The sequence below is a fragment of the Dasypus novemcinctus genome, chromosome 1, assembly GCF_030445035.2.
Source record: "Dasypus novemcinctus isolate mDasNov1 chromosome 1, mDasNov1.1.hap2, whole genome shotgun sequence".
NCBI lineage: Eukaryota > Metazoa > Chordata > Mammalia > Cingulata > Dasypodidae > Dasypus > Dasypus novemcinctus.
This window is the reverse complement of record NC_080673.1, coordinates 131,488,828-131,510,242: the sequence shown is the minus strand read 5'-3', so window position 1 is coordinate 131,510,242 and position 21,415 is coordinate 131,488,828. Positions and strand designations below refer to the sequence as shown.

General features: G+C 37.3%; 1 long non-coding RNA gene across 1 annotated transcript in view; it reads right to left on the bottom strand.

Annotated features, from left to right (window-relative positions):
- The window catches only part of LOC111765798 (uncharacterized), a 109,231-nt gene extending 87,840 nt beyond the window's left edge, over positions 1–21,391 (bottom strand). The window contains exon 1 of the long non-coding RNA XR_002798028.3: positions 21,199–21,391. This is a non-coding gene — a long non-coding RNA (uncharacterized lncRNA). The remainder of the gene's footprint in view (positions 1–21,198) is intronic.
- Between the last annotated feature and the right edge of the window lie 24 nt (positions 21,392–21,415).

The window sequence follows — 21,415 nt, the reverse complement described above, 5'->3', positions numbered from 1 at the left end:
TGGGGATCATCACTTCCAACCTTACAACAATAAAAAGGTGGACAGACTAAAAATCAACAAATTTTCTTAGACCTGTCCGAGGGCTGAAGTCAGAGGGCAAACTATCACTGAAATCTAGAAAGACCGGCAAATCAGGAGAGTCACTGCAGAGATCTGGTTACCTGGAGCAGAAATCACTGCAGTCATCAACTGGTTGGAACATTTAAAAGGTGATTATGAAATGATGGAGGCTGAGTGTAAACTAGTGTGAGTGAGACACTTCTGAAGGCTAGAGTCTTACGGAGACCCCACACTTCAATGTGTTTTATATAAAGGAACCATACCAGTTTTTCATGAAAAAGAGCCAAAAACTATTGCATCCTGGCTCTGGCAGGGTGAGGGGAAAAGAACCATTTTGAAATATGTCCAGAGCATTCTCCACAGAAAAAGTCTAGTCACCAGGGGAAAGACTACTAGAGTATTACCCGCCTGGGGGAAGGGTCTTTCTCACAATCCAGCCCCCTCTAGCAAAGGTTGCAGCTCAGAAACACCAGCTCACTAAAAGACTGAAATTTAATCATCAGATACAGAACACTTCCCTTCCCAAACACCTTACCACCACACCAAAAGGGCTCCAGTGTAACTACTGTGCATTGTAGTTGAAAAAGTTGCAGGACATACAGATTCTCCCTGAGGAGGAGTACTTTAGGAAGCCTAAAGTTATGAGAGAAAAAAAAGAGGGCAATAGAGGATTTTGAAACCTCTGGCACCCACAACTTTAGCATTCATAACACACAGCCCAAATTAATAGCCAGATTAACATGAAACCCCACATTTGATTAGCTTATGTTTAAAAGAAACTGACAAAATGTTTTTCAAAGCAGCTGTGCCATTTTACACTCCCATCAACAATGCATAAGAATTCCAATTGCTCCACTTCCTTGTCAAACTTGATATTGTCAGCCTTTCTTGTTAGCTATTCCATGGTGTGTTTAGTAGTATCTCACAGTAGTTTTAATTTGCATTAGATGTTGAGTATCACTGCATTTGCTTATTGGACATCTGTTTATTTTCTTTGGTGAAGTGTCTATTGAACTTTTTGGTCTGTTTTAATAGGGATTTTTGTATTCTTATTATCGAGGTAAATGATTTTTAAAACATATTCTGGATACCTTTGTCAGATATACTCACTATGAATAGTTTGACCCAGTCTTTGATTTGCCTTTCCATTTTCCCAATGAAGTCTTTCAATAAGCAGAGTCTTTTAATTTTGATAAAATCCAATTTATAGTTTTTTTCTTTTATAGTTAACCTCTTTAATGTCCTAAGACATCTCTGCCTACCCAACGTTGTAGAGATTTTCTCCTGTTTTATTTTAGAAGAAAAATGTGCTGTGTATCATTGTTCCTGATGATATGCCTGATACTCAATGAGCGAAAATTACTCATTGAGTAGAAACAAAATTTTGAGAATTGTAATGGAAGAGACAAATTTATATAAGTTCACTAGTAATGTTATAATAATAAATATGTAATGTAGTAGTATCTAGGGTTTTTTAGTAGCAGTGTTTCTTTTAAGAGTTCAAATGGCATCAATCCTGTTCTTATAAAATCATTCAGACAGGCATGGGAAAATGTGAACAAGAGGAATATTTTAAAAACTAGAGGAAAAGGAAATTTCAAGAGGGGGAGATGCATAGCAGTACCAAGCTCCATGGAGATATCATGTTAGGTAGGGACATAAAAGTACATGTGGATGTGGTATTAAGGAAGTTATTGATGTACATTTCCTGAGCAGTTATCAGTAAAGTGGCAGGAAGCCAGGTGACTGACTTGTGAAGGGAAGGAAGTAGAGCCAGTGAGTGTGGACTACTCTTTGAAAGGGGTTTGTCTGAAAGTAAGAGAAGTAAGTTATTACCTAGAGGAGGATATATAATTGCAGGAATTTTAGGGTTGCCAGATAATTCTTATACCTGTGTTGAGGGGAAAGAGCTAGTAGAGAAAGAAGGCATTTTAGACATGAGTGGTAACAGAGAGAGAATTTTCTGGGGAGCTAGGATCTAGATCTCCAGAAGACTGTTACTTTGGGATTGCCTGAGGTTTATCCAGAAGTTACTTTTGTTTCATGTTTTTCTTAAAATCTGTTTAATTTTGCCAAATTATACCTTTTTGATATGGAAAGGATGGGCAAAAACCCCACAATAAGTCTATAGTAAAACACCAGTAAGTCCACTCTACTCCATAGTTCATTTCCTAATCCTGAGAATTCTGGGTTGGTGATGCCCATTCCACCTCTAATTGAGAGGAGGCTTCCCATTCACTGATGGATGGGACTCTCTTACTAGCAGCTGTAGGCTCTCTCAGTTCCTCGGAATTGTGGTTGTCCATCATTTTCTTGTGAGTTGTTCTGGGTGAGTCTAATGAACTGGAGGGTAGGTGTTGCAAGTCTGTTGAGGCTCAGGGCCCAGCTGGCACATGGACAGTCCAAAGATTGAAGTCTCTTGGACGTACACCTACAAACTCCAGCACCGACTACAGGGTTAAATATAAGGGACCAAAGAGCCATGTGTAGGGAAACCACAACTGAGTCCAATTCTGTCACAGTGGGGAGCACAAACCTCAAAATGGCTAAACTTTACTGAACTCTTATCTTGTGCCAGGCACAAGTCTAAATACTTGGTACTGATAATTTTTTTTCCTTTTTTCTTTTTTTAGGAAGTACCAGGGAACTGGGGTCTCGTATATGGTAAGGAGGCACTCAACCACTGAGCTATACCTGCTCCTCTATTTCTGTAATGTGAGGGAAAACTGAGGCACAGTAAGGTTAAGCAACTTTCCAAGGTCACACAATTGATAAGTGGAGTGGTCAGGATTTCACACCAGTGCTTTTTTTTTTTTTTTAAGATTTATTGTATTTATTCCTTTCCCCATTCCCCTGTTGTCTGTGTCCATGCACTGTGTGTTCTTCTGCTGCATTTGTTTGCACTATCCTGCAGCACTGGGAGACTGTGTCTCTTTTTTGTTGCATTATCTTGCTGCATCAGCTCTCCCTGTGTGCAGTGCCACTCCTGGGCAGGATGCACTTTTTTCACGTGGGGTGGCTCTCCTTGCTGGGCACACTCCTTGCACGTGGGGCACCCCTATGTGGGGACACCCCTGTGTGGCACAGCACTCCTTGCGCACACCAACAGCACTGCACGTGGGCCAGCTTACCATGTGGGTCAGGAGGCCCTGGGGATCAAACCCTGAACCCTCCATATGGTAGACGGATGCTCTATCAGTTGAGCTACATCCACTTCCTGACCCAATGCTTTTAACCCTCCTTTCAATGCTTTCACAAGTATAATCCCACGGAAGCCCCAACTCATTCATTCACCTAGTAAACATTAACTAAGCACTGACAGTGTTCCAGGTGCAGAGTCAGGCACCAGAGAATATTCAATAAAGTCAAGGAAAGGGGCCTAGTTAACTACCCAGTGAGGGAAAGAGATTTAAAAAGTGCTCCCTAGGCCATTCTTGCCTAGCCCAGAAAAATCCAGCTTTTTGAGAGGATTAAAAGGAGGAATACTTTTAATGCACCTAGCTTAATGTTTTGCATATAACAGACACTCAGTAAAGTAAGTTTTCTCCCTTCTTTCACTTCTGGTTCTTTATCCCCTCCCTGATTCCCACTTCAATCCTGTTTCATCTTTATAAACTGGTATTGTATCCCTATTCTAAACAGATGTAACTTTAGGAAGTTCTAATAACTATTTTAAATTCTCTCTAATTAGTTTCAAACTATAGAATGCCATCTTTGTGCTTGAAATATCCCCTATACCTTTGGGAACAATCTTTCTCATTTTTAACAAATGCATAAAGTCTAAGAAATAGTTATTTCCTTTTTGATTGGAATGAAATGTTCTTTTTCTGAAAATTTGTGAAGAGAAAAGCAATGAACAAATGATCTTGACTTTAAAAGGATAAAATGTATTTACTTATCAGAAACACAGTGACCACTCAAAACTCATTATTGAATTCTAAACAAGAGGTTAAGATGCATGCAAATCATCTAACCAAGTTAACACAATATAAGAACATAAACCCCAATATTCCGATGCAAGATTTAAAGGATATAAGAGAAATTGCATCATAAGAGATCCTAGGGGCCCAGTCAAATTAGTTTTATTGGGACTTGGTGTTTAAAATATTGCTTAGACTTAAACAGAACATCATCTGAGAAATCTTCAATTTTACACAATAATTTCAGATGTGGTGATTTTTATCATAACAGGATTTGACCTATAAGGCAGGGAAATTATAATTGTCAAACTCTTTAAACCAATTACTGGATATGTTTCTTCAAGTGAAAATTTATGGGAAAACTATACACAAAACAGAAAAGAGGAAAACTGCTGTTGTTGAAACGGGAATAGGAGTCTGGAAGCCTCCACTTGAGGAGCACATGCCGTCTCCCCCATCTCTGAGTCCTACATAGGTTCTGTCCTCCTCCCTATCACAGAACTCTTGGGCTCCAGGACCCAGAGATGAGAAACAGCTCTAAAGTATCCTTGATCACTTTTTAACTTTACTAAGTGCATGTAGTAACCAATTGCTGTGTCATTAAATCCATTTTAATAAATTTCAGCTACTACTTAATCTTTCCCCTGAAAGAAAACAGAAGATATATATGAATATATATACCTGGGAATGCAGCATCATAATGTGAAATGATTTCAGGTCTCAGTCAAAAAAGGCCCAGAAGACCCTGTACTGCTTCATAAGGTTGAGTGAGCTTATAATTGTGAAATGATGAGCTGTCAACTCCCACAAAATACAATGGAACTCCATTTAGAAGGTAAGTTATGATTAAACACATGTAAAAACCAAACAATGAACAAGTCTGAAGCAAGAAAGAACTTGTTAGTAATAAAAAGAAATAGCTGGGTCTTTTTCACAGTATTTATTTATAATTTATTAGTTATAAGTGCCATCTTATTCTCTTCTATCTCAATAAAGTGTTTGTTTCAAGCCCAAGATTGTTGAATAACTTGTGCTGTCTAACACACACACTCCATCATTATCTCTAAGCCCTTCATAAATTAGAGATGCATTCATGAAAGTATTTCAAATGCTTCAAAAGCGAGAACACCAAATAATTTAGCTAATCCATTGACCTGGGCAAAGTTGTTTCCCTCAGTAACCTTGCAGGTGTGTTTATTATTTACATGTCAGCATAATTCCTGTGTTAATTTTTAGAGTAATAGATACTCAAGTGTGCCCAGGACTTTTTCATGTGGAACAAGAGTCACGTGTTGATTGGGTTCCTAATTGCTGGGTTGTCAGCTTGCCAATAAAAGCTACACAGTGTTTTTTCAAAATGATTTATCTAATCTCTGACCAGTCCTTCTAAGCATGAATCAAGATGTTATAGTCTTCAACAAGCAATATATTCTGAAGATTGCTCAAAGTATTTCTTCTGCTTAACAGGATTTTCACTGTCCATGCCAAGTCCATTTTGAGTGGTCCTGATTAATGCTGAGAAGAGCTATTAAGTGAACTGCTTAATAGGTATCTCTTGCTTACCATCGGCTGCAATTTGATTCACAGGTGTTTTGACAAAACTGGTCCAGGAGCCAGATAAGGTAATATGCACATCATTAATGTAACAGGAAATACAGTTGTAATAATCATTAATACAGTAATGTTTGATCATGACCAGATACAAGACAACCTAATCACAATGTAATTTCCTTCTCTTTCTGTAATTTATAATATGGAATTCAGCTTTGGAAATCAAATTAATTCAACAGCTATGTGTTTAGTGGTACTACATGAAAGCCTAAGTTAGAGAGGGGGCAGGACGTCCAAACACAAGCAAATCATCAATTTGGCCTCAAGGTTATTAAAATCTGTTATTCAGGAAAATTTAACTTTGAAATCACCACCAAATATAACAACAGCTAATACTTATTGAGTACATATTGTGTGCCAGGCAATGCTCTAAAAGCTTTACCTTTATTAGTTCATTTAATCCTCACAATAATTCTCTTATCATTCCATTTTATGGATGAGAAAACTTGCCTAAGATTACACAATCATTTAGTAGCAGAGTCTGGATTCAAACTCGCACAGGTGATAGCCTTTGATTAATGCCAGTATGTCATGTAGCTCCTCCAATACAGAGAAAAAGGAAACATGAAAAAATGGGACTTGAAAGATGGAAAAATCATATCCTGCTGCCAAAACAGAGAATTTCATGACAGACATGGTTCTGGAATAAAACTTGAACTATCACTGGGATTTCAACATGTAAATATAGGTATGATGGTAATCAAGAATGGGAAGAGGAACAAAAAACTTGGAAGTCAAAAAAGAAGTGCTGAGAAAATATTTTTGCTCTGGTGGTCAATGATCACTTTCAGAAGAATAGCTTTAAATAGAAGCCACCTTGCAAGGGGCTGAGAATGGCAATGAGGAGGGTGGGCTACTCTTTCAAGATATTCAGCAATGAAGTAAGAAAGAAGCTATTGGTTCAAGGTGGTAAGGAGGTGGAGGATTTGGGGGGTTGAGGGACCTTAAGCCTGGTGGGAGAGAGAAGAAAACAGTGAAATGAGAGACTCAGTAAAGAAACTCTAAAGAATATAATTGATTGGGCAAGATTGAGGAGGAAGAGAAAAGTGACTTGATAAGAATACAAAGGGCAAGGAGGAAGGAATCATCTGTCTTAAAAAATGGCAATGGAGAACAGAGTTTTAGATAAGTAAAAATAAAAAAATATTGAGGGACACAGAAAAAGCCACTATGATTTAAAAACCCCTTCTTAAAATATTCTGATTTAAGAACTAAAAGCTTTCATAAGTGATGATTTTCAGCTTATTGCCGTTCCATGTACTTCCACAAGCAAAAGATACCTCTGAAATTACTGCTTTTGGCTATTTATTGTGTTACACAGAATCTTTACAGGGCTTGGGTGCCTTCCAGGTCAGTATATATTTGTTAAGTAATTTATTCACCAAATACTTATAGAGACATATTCTTTGCCAGTACCATGCTAGGTACCAAAAACATGGCATTGATAAAGATAGAAATGACCCCTTCCTCCCTGAGCTTACTGATTAGTGCAAGAAGCAAGAAGCAAAAGCATGAAGCAGTAACAGGTGTTACAATGGAAAAAGTTCAGAATGTAATACAAGCACATAACTTGGGGTACCTAACATGGTCTGGGAAAAATCAAAGAAGGTTTCCAGAGAAGGCAGAATTTAAGTTGAAATATTTGATAGTTGCCCAGATAAGAAAGAAGTAAAAGTGCAAATTAAATGGAGCTGAAGTGTCTTGAAAATATTTTGAACCCAAAAGTCACAAAAGTAGAAATGTTACAAACAGCTCTAGTACTTCAGCTTTGAGTTTATCCTGTCAGATCAAAAGCCATCCCTATCCTGTTATTCCTGTTATTCAAACTTGATTCAGTGTTTGCTTTTGAATATCTATTTTGACCAGTATTTCTGGAGAGGCAAGGATTTCTCAGGGCCAGGAACTTTGGTACAAAAACAGATACCTTAACAAAGAGCAGAAGGTTTCATCTTCGAGTGCCACAAAATCTACTGTGAGAAAAGCACCACAGGGTAGCTACAAAGAGAAGGGCAATTTCAGAATCCCCAGCTATAATGGGCAATAATGTTCTCCAAGTCTAAAGACAAACCCTGTCATCTAGATAGGACATAGGCCTCCAAGAAATTGGCCCAAGATTGATATAACGCTCAGGTTTTCTTTTGGTGAGATTTTTTTGTTTCATTCGCCTTCATTTTTCATATGCTCTTGGCACACCCATTATACTTCCCGGGAAGAAGAGGTGCTGAAGCACTGTATCCCTTGAGATAAAGGCAGAGCCATAACTGGATTTCATAGGCAGGTATGTCTTGGAAGGTGTCTTTAGAGGAATGAAATTTAATACTGTTCCAGGAAGCTCATGACGTTGATTGGGGAGATGACAAGGATTTTAAAGGATGGTGAGGCTGGTTTTTCAGCCCAAGAGCCAGAGAAACTTGAGACTAAGATCTAGGAGCCATAAGGATGATACTCCTTTCATGTCATCATTTTTTTTTTTTCTGATCTTAATATTATCCAGAAATGTAAAGCATCTTAAGTTCAATAAGTACCAGGTGAGTCCTGAGGAGGTTGATCCATATCTGTTTTCTGGTCTAGAGGCAGATATTAGCCCTCACTGAAGCAAAAGGCTGAGTCTTTGCTCTGAGATTTGGCTCTGATGTTACCGCTTATTTATAGTCAGTATTTTAGTGTTGTTTTTTTGTTGTGGTGGTGGTATTGTTTTTTTCCTCAGGTGCATGTGTGCTTGTGTTTGTGCATGGCAGGGAGCATGTGTGCCTTGTGAATTTACTGATATATGATCTTTTTTTGCTCCCAGGATTCAGTCCCATCTCATAGGTCAGGTTCTCATACCTGGCCCCCACTGGAATCAGCCTGATCTATGACAAATTTCAAAATCATAAAGGAACATCACTGAACTTCTATTACAATGGCCCATACCCTCAACCCAAAGTGCCTGTAGATACTTCTGTTTCAAGATCAAGATACTAAACCAGGAATAAGCGCACCGTAGTCATCTCTCTTAAAATAGACCAGCTGTGTGGTGGCAGAGTCCTACTGGAGCAGGCTGTTTTGGGAACCTGCAGGGTGGGAGGTGTCTGGACATTGATCTGGCAAGACTGAAGCAGAAGTTGTGTTTGCTCAAGGTAGAACTGCGGGTTTCTAACACTGAACTTGGAAGCCATGGGAAGGTAAATTCCTTCTCCCCTAGGACTAAGAGCCGTGGCATTCACTGACAACTGCTGGTCATGGGGTGGAGTTTCCAAGCCCCATGTTTCCCAAATGCATGAACCCCACGCCTGCATCCCCTGAACCCCCGCAGCCCATGTTTCACAGGCCTACATACCCCAAGTCCTCTGTTTCCCAAGCCCAGCACTCCCGGAAATCTGGCATTGCCCTACCCCTCTGGTCACAGACTAACTCCGGGAGTGGGAGAGTTTAGGTGGGAGGTACAGAGGGGCCATGGAGTGCAGGTTCAATTTTCTGGTCCCCCCCTTTTATTGAGTTTGGAGGAGCAGATCAGCTGACTTGAGGAGAGTCTAGGAAGAGAGTAGAGGCAAATCTGGTAAGAGAGCCCAATTTACCTAAATGCCCTGGGATAGGAAACTTGGTCTGGGAGAAGGTGGAGTCAGAAAATTAACTAGCCTCCTTGCAGCACACCTAAGGGAGAGGGACAGTAGGACATGATTTACAGGATTCCAATAGCATATTTAGGGTCCCTGGCAAGGGGTGGGTGCTCTCTCTCAAGAAATTAAGAGTCATTATTTTCTCAAGTGAATTGGTTCACGAGGGACCCATCTGAATTTCCTACAGGAACCCTCACACAGCCTTCCAAACTGCCTTGGGAGAGAGGGAAGTGAGGAAGGGAGAAAGGGGGAGGTCAGACTCCTAAGCAGTTTACTCAATTGCAAAGAGGATTCTTTGCCTGAGACCTTGTCTGGTCTTTTAGTTGGTTTGTTTTCTTGTTTTTTCTTCCTCTTTATCCCTGCCACTATCCCTTTGTTTTCTTTTTCTTTTTTCTCCCTTCTTTTTTTCTTGCTCTGCTTTTTTTTTTCTTTCTTTTTCCTTTTTTTTTTCTTTTTTCTTTTTTCATATTAGTGCTGCAGGCAACATTTCTTAATTGCTGTGCTTACTCATCCCCAATTTTCTCTTTTCTGTGGTACTGATTTTGGCTACCAATTCTATACCCTTTCCTTTACATCATTCTCTCCTCCATCATTTACTGTTTCTCTCACATCCCACCTCTCTCTGTTTAGCCCAATATTCCTGACTTTTTACTCTAAAACCTCTAATCTGTTCTCTATAATTTATTCACTTTTTATATTATTGTCCTCTCTTTTCTTCTTCCCTCTCTCCTGACCACACTGACCTTCCAATTCATAGTATATTCCTCCCCATATTCAGTTTAATACCTCATTATAGGTACTCCAGTTTTTTACAGTCATAACTATACACAGCTTCCATGAGTTCTATATCCATTCTCCTAGATCTCATGTGGTTCTTTTGCTAATATTCACTATTAATACTACTATTATATTTTTCTTTTCTTACCCCTTTTGCTTTCTCTGGATCTAATATTTTCCTTCAAGGGAACTTAGCCAACAACAAGGAAATAGAATAAGAAGAAAAAAGTGACAAACAGAAGACTTAAAACACACAAAAAAAACAACAGCTAATTAAATCCCAAGACTAGAAGATAATCAACAGAATAAATCCAACAAGATAAAATGATGACCAGATGGCAACAAAAAACCACAGACCATACCAATAATCAGGAAGACATGGCCTGATCCAATGAACAAACTAAAAACCAGGAAGAGAAGTGGAATACCAAACAAGTAATTAAAGCTCTCAAAACGTGTATCATGGACCAATTCAATGAAATAAAGGAAGAGATTAAGCATATTAAAACACTTGGAGAACATACAGAAGAAATTGTGATCATGCACAAAAAGATCACGGAGATGATGGGGATCAATAGCACAATCCAAGAAATCAAAAATACACTCTCAGAAAACAAAAGCAGATTTGAAGAGGCAGAGGAAAGAATTAGTGATGTGGAAGATAGTACATCTGAAATCAAACAGATAGAATAAATAGATAAAAAGATAGAAAAAATCCAGCAGGGACTTAGGCACCTGAATGACAATGCAAAACACACAAACATACGCACTATAGGCATCCCAGAAGGAGAGGAGAAGGGAAAGGGAACAGAAGGGGTGTTGGAGGAAATAATGGCTGAAAACTTCCCAAACCTATTGAGGGAGATGCATGTACATATCCAGGAAGCATAATGCACCCCAAAGAGCATAAATCTCAACAGGCCTACCCTAAGACATATACTTGTCAAATTATCCAATGCACAAGACAAAGAGAAAATACTAAAAGCAGCAAGAGAAAAGAGACCCATCACATACAAGGGAGGCTCTATAAGATTAAGTGCTGATCTCTCATCTGAAACCATGGAGGCAAGAAGGCAGTGGTATGACATAGTCAAGGTACTAAAAGAAAAGAATTTCCAACCAAGAATACTCTATCCAAAAAAGCTAGCATTCAAAAATGATGGTGAGTTCAAAATATTCACAGATAAGCAGAAACTAAGAGAGGATGCCAATAAGAAAGCTGCCCTTCAAGAACTACTAAAGGGAGTTCTGCAGAAGGGAAGAGAAAAACAGGAGAGACAGAGGTGGAGGAGAGTGTAAGAACAACTAAAAATTCAAAAAGAGAAAAAAAATTAAACAACATAAGACAAACATAAATCCAAAGAAAATATGGCTAATATAAGTAATTCCTTGAAAGTAATAACACTGAATGTCAGTGGATTAAACTCACCTGTTAAGAGACACAGATTGGAAGACTGGATAAGGAAATATGACCCATCTATATGTTGTCTACAAGAAATTCATCTTAGACCCAGGGATTCAAGGAGATTGAAAGTAAATGGCTGGAAAACAATCTTACAGGCAAATAATGACCAAAAAAGGGCAGGTGTAGCTATATTAATATCAGACAAAATAGACTTTAAATTCAAAACAATTGTAAGAGACAAAGATGGACACTACATATTAGTGAAAGGGATAATCTTTCAAGAAGAAAGAACAATCATAAACATTTATGCCCCTAACAAGGGTGCCTCCAAATATGTGAGGCAAACACTGGAGAAACTAAGGTAAGGAATAGATGCCTCTACAATTATAGTGGGGGACTTTAACACACCACTATCACCATTGGACAGAACATCTCAAAAGAGAATCAATAAAGAAACAAAGACTTTGAGCAATATATTAGATGATCTGGACCTAATAGACGTATATAGAACATTACACCCAAATACAGCAGGATAGGCGTTTTTCTCAAGTACACATGGATCATTCTCCAAGATAGACCATATGCTAGGCCACAAAGAAAGTCTCAATGACTTCAGAAAGGTTGAAATCATACAAAATAACTTCTCTGACCACAGTGGAATGAAGCTGGAAATCTTCAAGGGCCAGAGACCCAGATTTGGCACCAAGATATGGAAGTTAAATAATAGACTCTTCAAAAAACAGTGGGTCAAGGAGGAAGTCTCAACAGAAATCAATAACTACCTTGAAACTAATGAAAATGAAAACACAACATATCATTTTGCTGCATCAGCATATGGGATGCAACAAAAGCTGTACTGAGATGGAAATTCATAGTCATACATTCATACATCAAAAAAGAAGAAAGAGCTAAAACTGAAGAACTAACTGAAAAATTGGAGGAATTAGTAAAAAAACAAAAACCAACCCCAAAGAAAGAAGAAAGAAAGAAATAACAAAGATCAGAGCAGAACTAAATGAAATAGAAAATAGAAAAGCACTCGAAAAAAAGAAACAAAACCAAGAGCTGGTTCTTTGAGAAGATCAATAAAATTGACAAACCCTTAGCTAGACTAACAAAGAAAAAAAGAGAGAAGATGCAAATACACACAATAAGAAATGAAAAGGGTGATATCACCACCGACCCCACTGAAATAAAGACTATCATAAGAGGATACTTTGTTAAATTATATTCCAACAAGAAAGACAGCCTACATTGACAAAGAAGGAATCTGTGATCTCAACAAACAAATTACAAGTAAAGAGATAGAGTCAGTCATTGAAAAACCTCCCAACTAAGAAGAGCCCGGGGCCAGATGGCTTCACAGATGAATTCCATCAAACATTCCAGAAAGAACTAACACCAAACTTGCTTAAATTCTTCCAAAAAATTGAAATAGAAGGAACATTGCCTAATTCATTTTATGCCAACATTACCGTAATACCAAAGCCAAACAAAGACACCACAAGAAAGGAAAATTACAGACCAGTCTCTCTAATGAACCTAGATGTGAAAATCCTCAACAAAATACTTGCTAATCATATTCAACAACACATTAAACAAATTATACACCATGACTAAGTGGGCTTCATTCCTGGTGTGCAAGGATGGTTCAATATAAGAAAATCGATTAATGTAATACACCACATAAATAGAAGGAAAAAAATCACATGATCATATCTATAGGTGCAGAAAAAGCATTTGACAAAACACAGCAGCCTTTCTTGATAAAAATACTGCAAAAGATCAGAATACAAGGAAATTTTCTGAACATGATAAAGGGTATATATGAAAAACCCACAGCTAACATCATTTACAATAGTGAAATCCTAAAATCTTGCCCTCTAAGATTGGGAATAAGACAAAGATGCCCATGATCACCCCTTCTATTTAACATTGTGTTAGAAGTACTTGCTCAAGCACTGAGGCAAGACCCAAATATAAAAGGAATTCAAATAGGAAAGGAAGAAGTCAAAATTTCACTATTCACAGATGACATGATCCTATACATAGAAAGCCCTAAGAAGTCTACAACAAAGCTTCTAGATCTTATATATGAGTTCAGTAAAGTCACAGGGTATAAGATCAAAGCACAAAAGTCAGTAGCATTTCTGTACACCAATGATGAGCAATCTGAGGAGGAAATCAAGAAACAAATATCATTTACAATAGTAAATAAAAAAATCAAATACCTAGGAATAAATTTAACCCAAGATGTAAAAGACTATACGCAGAAAACTATACAAAACTGTTCAAGGAAATCAAAGAAGACCTAAATAAATGGAAGAATATTCCCTGTTCATGGATAGGAAGACTAAATATTATTAAGATATCTATCCTACCAAAACTGATCTAAAGATTCAATGCAATCCCAATAAAAATCAACACAGCATTTTTTAATGAACTAGAAAAACTAACTATGAAATTTATTTGGAAAGGAAAGAGGCCCCAAATAGCCAAAGACATATTGAAAAAGAAAAATGAAACTGGAGGAACCATACTCCCAGACTTCAAAAAATACCACAAAGCTACAGTCGTGAAAACGGCATGGTATTGGCACAAGGATAGACACACTGACCAATGGAACTGAACTGAGAGTTCTGATATAGATCCTCATATATGCAGTTATCTGATATTCGACAAGGCCACCAAGCCCACTCAACTGGGAGAGAATGACCTCTTCAACAAATGGTGTCTAGAGAACTGGATATCAATATGCAAAAGAAGGAAAGAGGATTACCATCTCACACCTTATACAAAAATCAACTCAAGATGGATCAAAGAACTAAATATAAGAGCCAAGACCATAAAGACCTTCGAAAACAATGTAGGGAAGTAATAGGAAATGGCTTCATGAACTTCATACCCAAAGCACAAGCTGCAAAAGAACAAATAGATAAATGGGACTTCCTCAAAATTAAAGCCTTTTGCACCTCAAAGGAGTTTGTCATGAAAGTGAAAAGAGAGCCTACACAATGGGAGAAAATATTTGGTAACCATATATCTGATAGGAGACTTATATCCTTAATATATAAAGAACTCCTATATCTTGAAAATAAAAAGACAACTCATTTAAAAAATGGGAAAAAGATTTAAACAGGCGCTTCTCCAAAGAAGAAATATAAATGGCTAAAAAGCATATGAAAAAAATGCTCAAAATCACTAGCTATTAGGGAAATGCAAACCAAAACTACAATGAGATACCATCTTACTCCCATAAGACTGGCAGCTATCAAAAAAATAGAAGACTACAAGTGCTGCAGAGGATGTGGAGGAATGGGAACACTCATCCACTGCTGGTGGGAATGCAGAAGGATCCAGCCATTCTGGAGGACTGTTTGGTGCCATGATATTACTAAGATGAATGAAGAACAGTAATAATTATCTCCAAGTTTCACATATGAAGAAACTAAGGCTAGTGCACTTTAAATACGTTCATAAGGTCACAAGACAAGAGGCAGGACACCAACCCAGGCCTTCTAACTACTAAGTTAATGTTTTTTTTCTGCTTAGTTGTTTGCTTGCTTGCTTTTCTGGTTCTAAGACATGCAATTAATATACTTTCTTTCCCATCAGAAAAATGGAAACTTTCTTCATAAATGTGGTTTGGGTCATACAACAATATAGTCATCTTGATCAGCACCAGGATCTGTATTTCCTAGTTTCTAAATCTCTATTTGTGTTAGTGTGTGAAGTCCATGACTAATAAGTTGCAAGCATAAGAAGAAAATGAGAAAGTGAAAAGGAAGACTAAGCAAAGATCATAGGGGAGATGAAGGTAAGATTTTAGAAAGCTGGAGAAGCCTGTTTATAAGATGAACTACTTTTTCATATCTTGAAGACATGCTGTGCTTTCACTGTAGGATATTTTAGCCCAAGCCTTTGCACACTAGCCTAAAGCTACTCAATGCTTAAAGATATGTATGGTCAAGAGTACCATATTTCAGAGGTTATAGAAAGCTATGATATTAAAGGTCATATAGTTCAAACCTGCATTTTCAAGATGGGAAAAGTCTGGTCGAGAGAAGATAAATGACCTACACAAAATCACACAGCACTTTATTTTCAGAGTTGGGATTAGAATTTAAAATGTGTGGTTCAGTTTTCTTTCTTTCTTTAAATGTTTTAGTTAAAACACCAAGCTGTTTGCTTGTAAAAGTACATTCATTTGGGGACTTTCCCAGACCAATAAATTAGAATCTCTGAGAAGGTAGGGTTCAAGTATGATTATTTTTTCAAAAGCTGACTGAGTGTCCAGTCAGCCATACAATAAAATACTAACAATTTATGCAAATAATTCCTTATAGAATAAGATGCATTACAAGATAGAATATAATTTTTTCATGTGTTATTTTTTGAGGAACATTTTCTAAATCAAATTGATATTATCAGGACTATTAAATACAATAAAAATGAAAAAGCCATTGCTTACTGATTTCACCAACAATTTTTTTACTTGTCTGTTAGGGGTAGTGCTAAACAGAGAAAAAGGATCAATCATAGAACAATTCCTAGGATTTCTGTGAAATTTATCTTAGTTTTTTAGATGTTTTTATCCTTGGGGTCTGCAATGTAATTCAGATATCATCAAGGAGATTGAAGGACAAGAAACTTTTATCATACCTGAGAAGAATATTAACATTAAATACTTTAAAAGTAAGATAAATCCATATGTAATCATGCAAAATTATGCAGATGATTTAGTAGTAAAATGCAACTTCCTCGAGTTAAAGAAATTCACTTAAACAGATGATTTGTGGTTGCATGAGACATAGAATGTTATTGAATAACAAACCTAGAAAGTTTGTCGAATAAATGGAGCAACATTGATGTGGGCAATGTGCAATTACATGCAACTAGGCGTTAGCTAAACATGAAACAGAAGTGCTTTAACTAAGGAGAGCTGCATTCCTAATTCGTCATCACTACGTGTGTAATTAATACTTAGTGTATATGCATGAATGACAGAAAAGAGGAGGCTCTTCTGATATTAGGGCACAGCTCATGGCGTATACCAAAAGAAGCAGCCCAAGAATCAGTCAGGGTCCTAATATCAAATAATGTCGGGCTCTTTTTACATTTTGTGATTATTGATTAATTAGTTCCAGATTCTGCCGTTGGTGAAATTCATTGATGGCATTTTTTTATGTGACATTTTTAGAAAAAGTCTATTTTATAAGCACCAAGTACGATAAAACAGTAAAAATTAGCAAATGCTTAGTAGATGGAAGTTAAAAGACTGGCACACACAATTTTCTCCTAAATGGGAAAATAACATAGAAAGCTCTCTTTAATGAAGGAAAATAAAATCTAACTGCAAAGGGATGTAAATGATCTTTGAAAATAATCTGAGATCAGAAAACTCCAAAAAAAAAAAAAATACATGAGAGCATCACACTTAGAGACACACTTTAGGTACATTAAATGTTGTCACAGGTAAAAGCAATATAGTATGGTGGTGAAGAGCATAAATGGTATAATCAGAATACCTGGTTTGTATCCCATGTCTGTCATTTTATGAGCTGAAGGGCCTAGACAAATTCTTAACCTTTTCTGCCTTAGTCTCTTCTGTACAATGGTAATAAGAATTGTACAGTCTTCACAGGATAATTGTGAGGAATAAACAAATGAATATATTTTTAAAGTACATAGTGAGTTAAAAATGTTAGATAAGAATATTAGCTATTATTATTGTATTTGTGCACTTTTAGATTTTTTTGGTAACATCCCCTTTAGATTTAAGAACAAATGTCAACTACCTTTATGTCCCTTCCACCTATAGAAATGAATCTAAATGAGACCACAAATAGAAGAAATTGCTTTTTAATCTACTCATTGAATCAGTTCATCAGCCATCCATACCTTTTACTCAACACTCAAATGTTATATGAATTTTTAAATGTGTTAGAAAAATTGGGGGCATAAGAAAACTCTAAAATTATTAGGTAAATCAATGAGAAAAGAATATTTGCTACTTAGAGGACTTTAAAACTGTCACAATTTTTATTTCTTTCTACTATTTAAACATGCATTGAAAGGAAAACAAGGGGGTTTTCCTTTTTGAATTCTTAACAAGTATTAAATTAAGAATGGGATTAGTTCAGAGGAAAAAAATATTTTAAAAATTAATTATAGAGGCTATTTAATAAAGAAGAGTAGCAACATGTCAAATGTATGCTCCTTTTCTCTATTTGTCTCTAGCTAAATTAAAAACTCTTGATTCCAGAGGCTTAAAAAAAAGTATACAACCCCCAAACTTGTATATCTATACCTATCTATATCTATATAACAATGATGTTACAGAGACAGTCAATAATTGTTGAACTAATAAATAAATGAGAAATGTGCCTAATTAGCAATATACTGTGTTGAGCTTTAGTCAGGGAGAAATGCAAAACAGTCGCTGCCTCCTAATGGGTCTGGAGAAATACGGAGTCAAGTATTTTGCTTGTAAATTGTGTGCTTTTATAGGCATTTTTAAAATTTAACATATATTTTTAGAATTAATATAAAAGACAAATTCTTCACTAAAGTGGTACATGCCAAAAAAAAACCCATAATGGTAAACAACTGGCTAAATTTAGAATAAGTTCAATTTTTTAAAAAGTTAGCCTCCATTAGAACAAAATCTATGTTCAAGGTCTCATATTGTGAATATTAAAGTTAACAATCTGATCTTGGAAACTTTCCTAAATTTTTCATTGCTGTAGTTGTAAAAAAGCAATCCAAATACCATTCTATCACAGAGGTTCTTGCAAAGGATTAGCTAATAAAAGGCTTTAAACATTTTGTGTTATGTAAGTAGCTATGCTCAGTTGTCAGTTTGAAGGGCAGTAATTTCATAGTAAACAAGGGTCAGTCGCCATCATAAAGAGCACTAATTTAATGATGGAAGCAAAGAGAAGAAAGAAAACTTCTAAGGTTTTAAAAGTCCTCTGTGATGCTAGATGCTGGTTCTTTAGGTAGAAGGCACAGGGCTTGATCTGGTACTATCTGTGATGGGTTTAGTGCTGATATCAATCTAGAGACTGTATGTGTATATTCTCAGTCCAGGATTTCCAAACTTTTTTTCTGAATAGGATCGTCTTTTAATGTAAAAAAAAACCAAACAGTTTTTTTGTCACCTCCCACCCAATAGTGGTCACATATTTGTTTTGTATTAATTTAGAAACAAATTCCATAAAGCCACCATGAATTCAGTATCAATTTAAAATGAATGCATTTTACTAATCATAATATAACCTAAGTACATTTTTAAAAGTAGTGTTAGACATTTTACATTCAGTCTACAGATAATATTTGGATTTACCTTGTAAAAAATCCCAATATATAAACATTTTACATTCAGTCTATAGATAATATTTGGATTTACCTTGGAAAAAATTCCAATATTTCTCAGATTGGGAATTGCTGATCTGAAAATTCTATAAGATGAATATTTCCTTCCCAAATATACTATCTTCAAATGTATTTTATGCCTTTAAGAGGAATTGTTATTGTACTTCATACTATGCGTGTGTATTAATTAATATATAATTGAAACAAACCCTCAATGAAAATAGTTCCCAGTTATTAAAAAAAGAATACTGTTTCATGGAGGCAGTGGCAAATCTTCTCTGATGTGTCATGACAGAGTCATTCTTGAAAACTAATGGCTAGGAATTGAGTAAACATAGAACCAATAAAGAAAACATTTCTTCACACTATATAAAATCAGCCCACAGAGAGCACATCGCTGTGGAAAATTTGGGGACAAGCGGAAGGATTTTTTCACGATGATGATATCTCATGTTTGCAAGCATCAGCTACAAAGTGAAAAAGTTCCTCCCCACATATCAACATTACAGAGTTGACTGTTCTAGCCTGACCCCATTCTCCTGATGCATTCCCACCCCACCTTCTTTCTTTTGCATATAAAGTACACCACTATATTTGATGAAACTAGACATTAATCAGAACTAATAAAGGTACTCCTTGCAAGTACCTTACAAAGTCACTGGGTAAAATAAAGAAATGTTCCCAGGTGACACCCCATGCTTTGGAACTATGCTTTCATTTCCCCATGGATAGAACAAAAGCCACTAATTAACCAGCAGTACCTTTTCCTAAATCTAATTTATTAAATTTGTTATCTCTATGAATGTTATCTGAAACTGCACAATACTGCCAATGTCATCCGTCTTGGATACATTTGTTCTGATACAAAAGAGCAGTGACTGTAAGCAGTCATTTCCTGTTTTCTTGATAAGATCAGAAGTTAGACTTAGGAACCCAGAATCCTACTTCTGTCTTACTGTTCATTCATTCCTTTAACTCACAAATTTTGACACCACCATCCTAACAAGCAGTGGTGAAGTATAAAAATAGGAATATTTACTAAATTTGATACTATTATTATCCCTACTTTACATATGAGGTCAAAGAGAGAGATTAAATAACTTGTCCAAGGATTCACACGCAGGCATTCTAAATCCAGAACCCATGATTTTAACCACTGAGAGAAAAAAGTCGTTTCTAACATGAGACTCAAGGACGTTAAGGGCACTTGGAGTAACTAAAGAAGAGAAGGAAAGAAGGGAGGGAGGAAGGAAAAGAAGAGAAGAAAAGGAATGAAAAATAGGCAGATAAGGAGTTGTTAATATTCATCAGATTCTACTTTCCTGTTCCAATATGTATTGAGTACTGCTAAAATTGGCTGACTGTGCTAAAGTCCTATGGGCGAATACAATAAAGAGTAAGAAAAATTAAGTATCCTCACAGATCTAAACATTTCCTTAGGTGACATGACTTACCAACAAGACAAATTAAACAGAAAGTACTTTCACCAGACGTGAAGTATCAAATCTAGAATTCTATGATTCTAGGAGAAGATAAGCAATAAAAGTTGTCAGAGATCAAAATGAAGAGATCTGTCGGCTCAGGAAATCGAGGCCCTGGAAGGCAATCGCGACAAGGAGCAGACTGGACGGGCTGCAGTAAAAGGCAGGCATTCTTCCAGAGTGAGACCGCCAGCAAAGGCAGGGAAGTGGAAATGAGCAGAAGCATAATGAATTTTCCAGTCTGGCTGGGGTCAAACAATTTGTGAAACAAGTGGAAGATGACGCTGAAAAGACCACTGAGTTTTAATTTGTGGGAGGTCTTGCCCAAAAGGCAATGGGAAGTCTTTGAGAAATGACAGGATTAGGGCAGTTAAACTCAAAAGCAGCAGGCTGGTGGATACGGCACAGGACGGAAGAAAAAAATAATTGAGGGTTTTTCTTCATAGTGACTAGACTTCAAGGCAATAAACATCTGAATCACGCTGGAAGCAGAGGTGAGGGGAAAACAGGTGTAAATGTGAAGGCATTCTGGACGGCGATTGAGCAGTAGCTGATAAACTTCAAGCATTTCCGCACAATAGGCATTTATCATGGTGAGATTATTAAAGTTAACACACACTCAAAGTTTTCCAAAGCACGTACTGGGAATACCAGCCCTAGCTGGTGAGACTAACTTTGATTCAAGTTATGCTTGTCACCAAGAGTAACAAAACCATCCACTAGCCTGCAGGGCAGGTGACCCCACAAAGCAAACCAACCCATCTAGTCCACGCTGCTCCCCATCTCCTCCTGCGCGAATCGCAAGAGACGAAAAAGTCTGGGGAGTAGTCTCTGACTACCTAGAAGGGCATTTTTTTTTATTCCTTAACCACTCTCGGGTGCTCCAGGGTAAATGACATCGGGACAGTCCTCCGGTCACTCCTCCCCCGCGGCCGGCTGATTATGAAACTGGGCACTTTTGTACTCACCCCGCTTGTAAGTCCTCCGGCCCGAGGCCCCTCCCCAGGCTTATAAAGGTGTCGGCATCGAGCAGTTGAACTCACTTGCCTGGCGACTCCGGTGTCAAAGGGACGGGTGAACGCCTGGCGGCTCCCAGCCCTCGGCGGAGCTCCCGCCGTGCCCGCAGGCCCCGCCCCGGCCCGTGCGCTCCCGCAGCCGCCCGCCGCCCCGCCCGCGCGCCCCGCC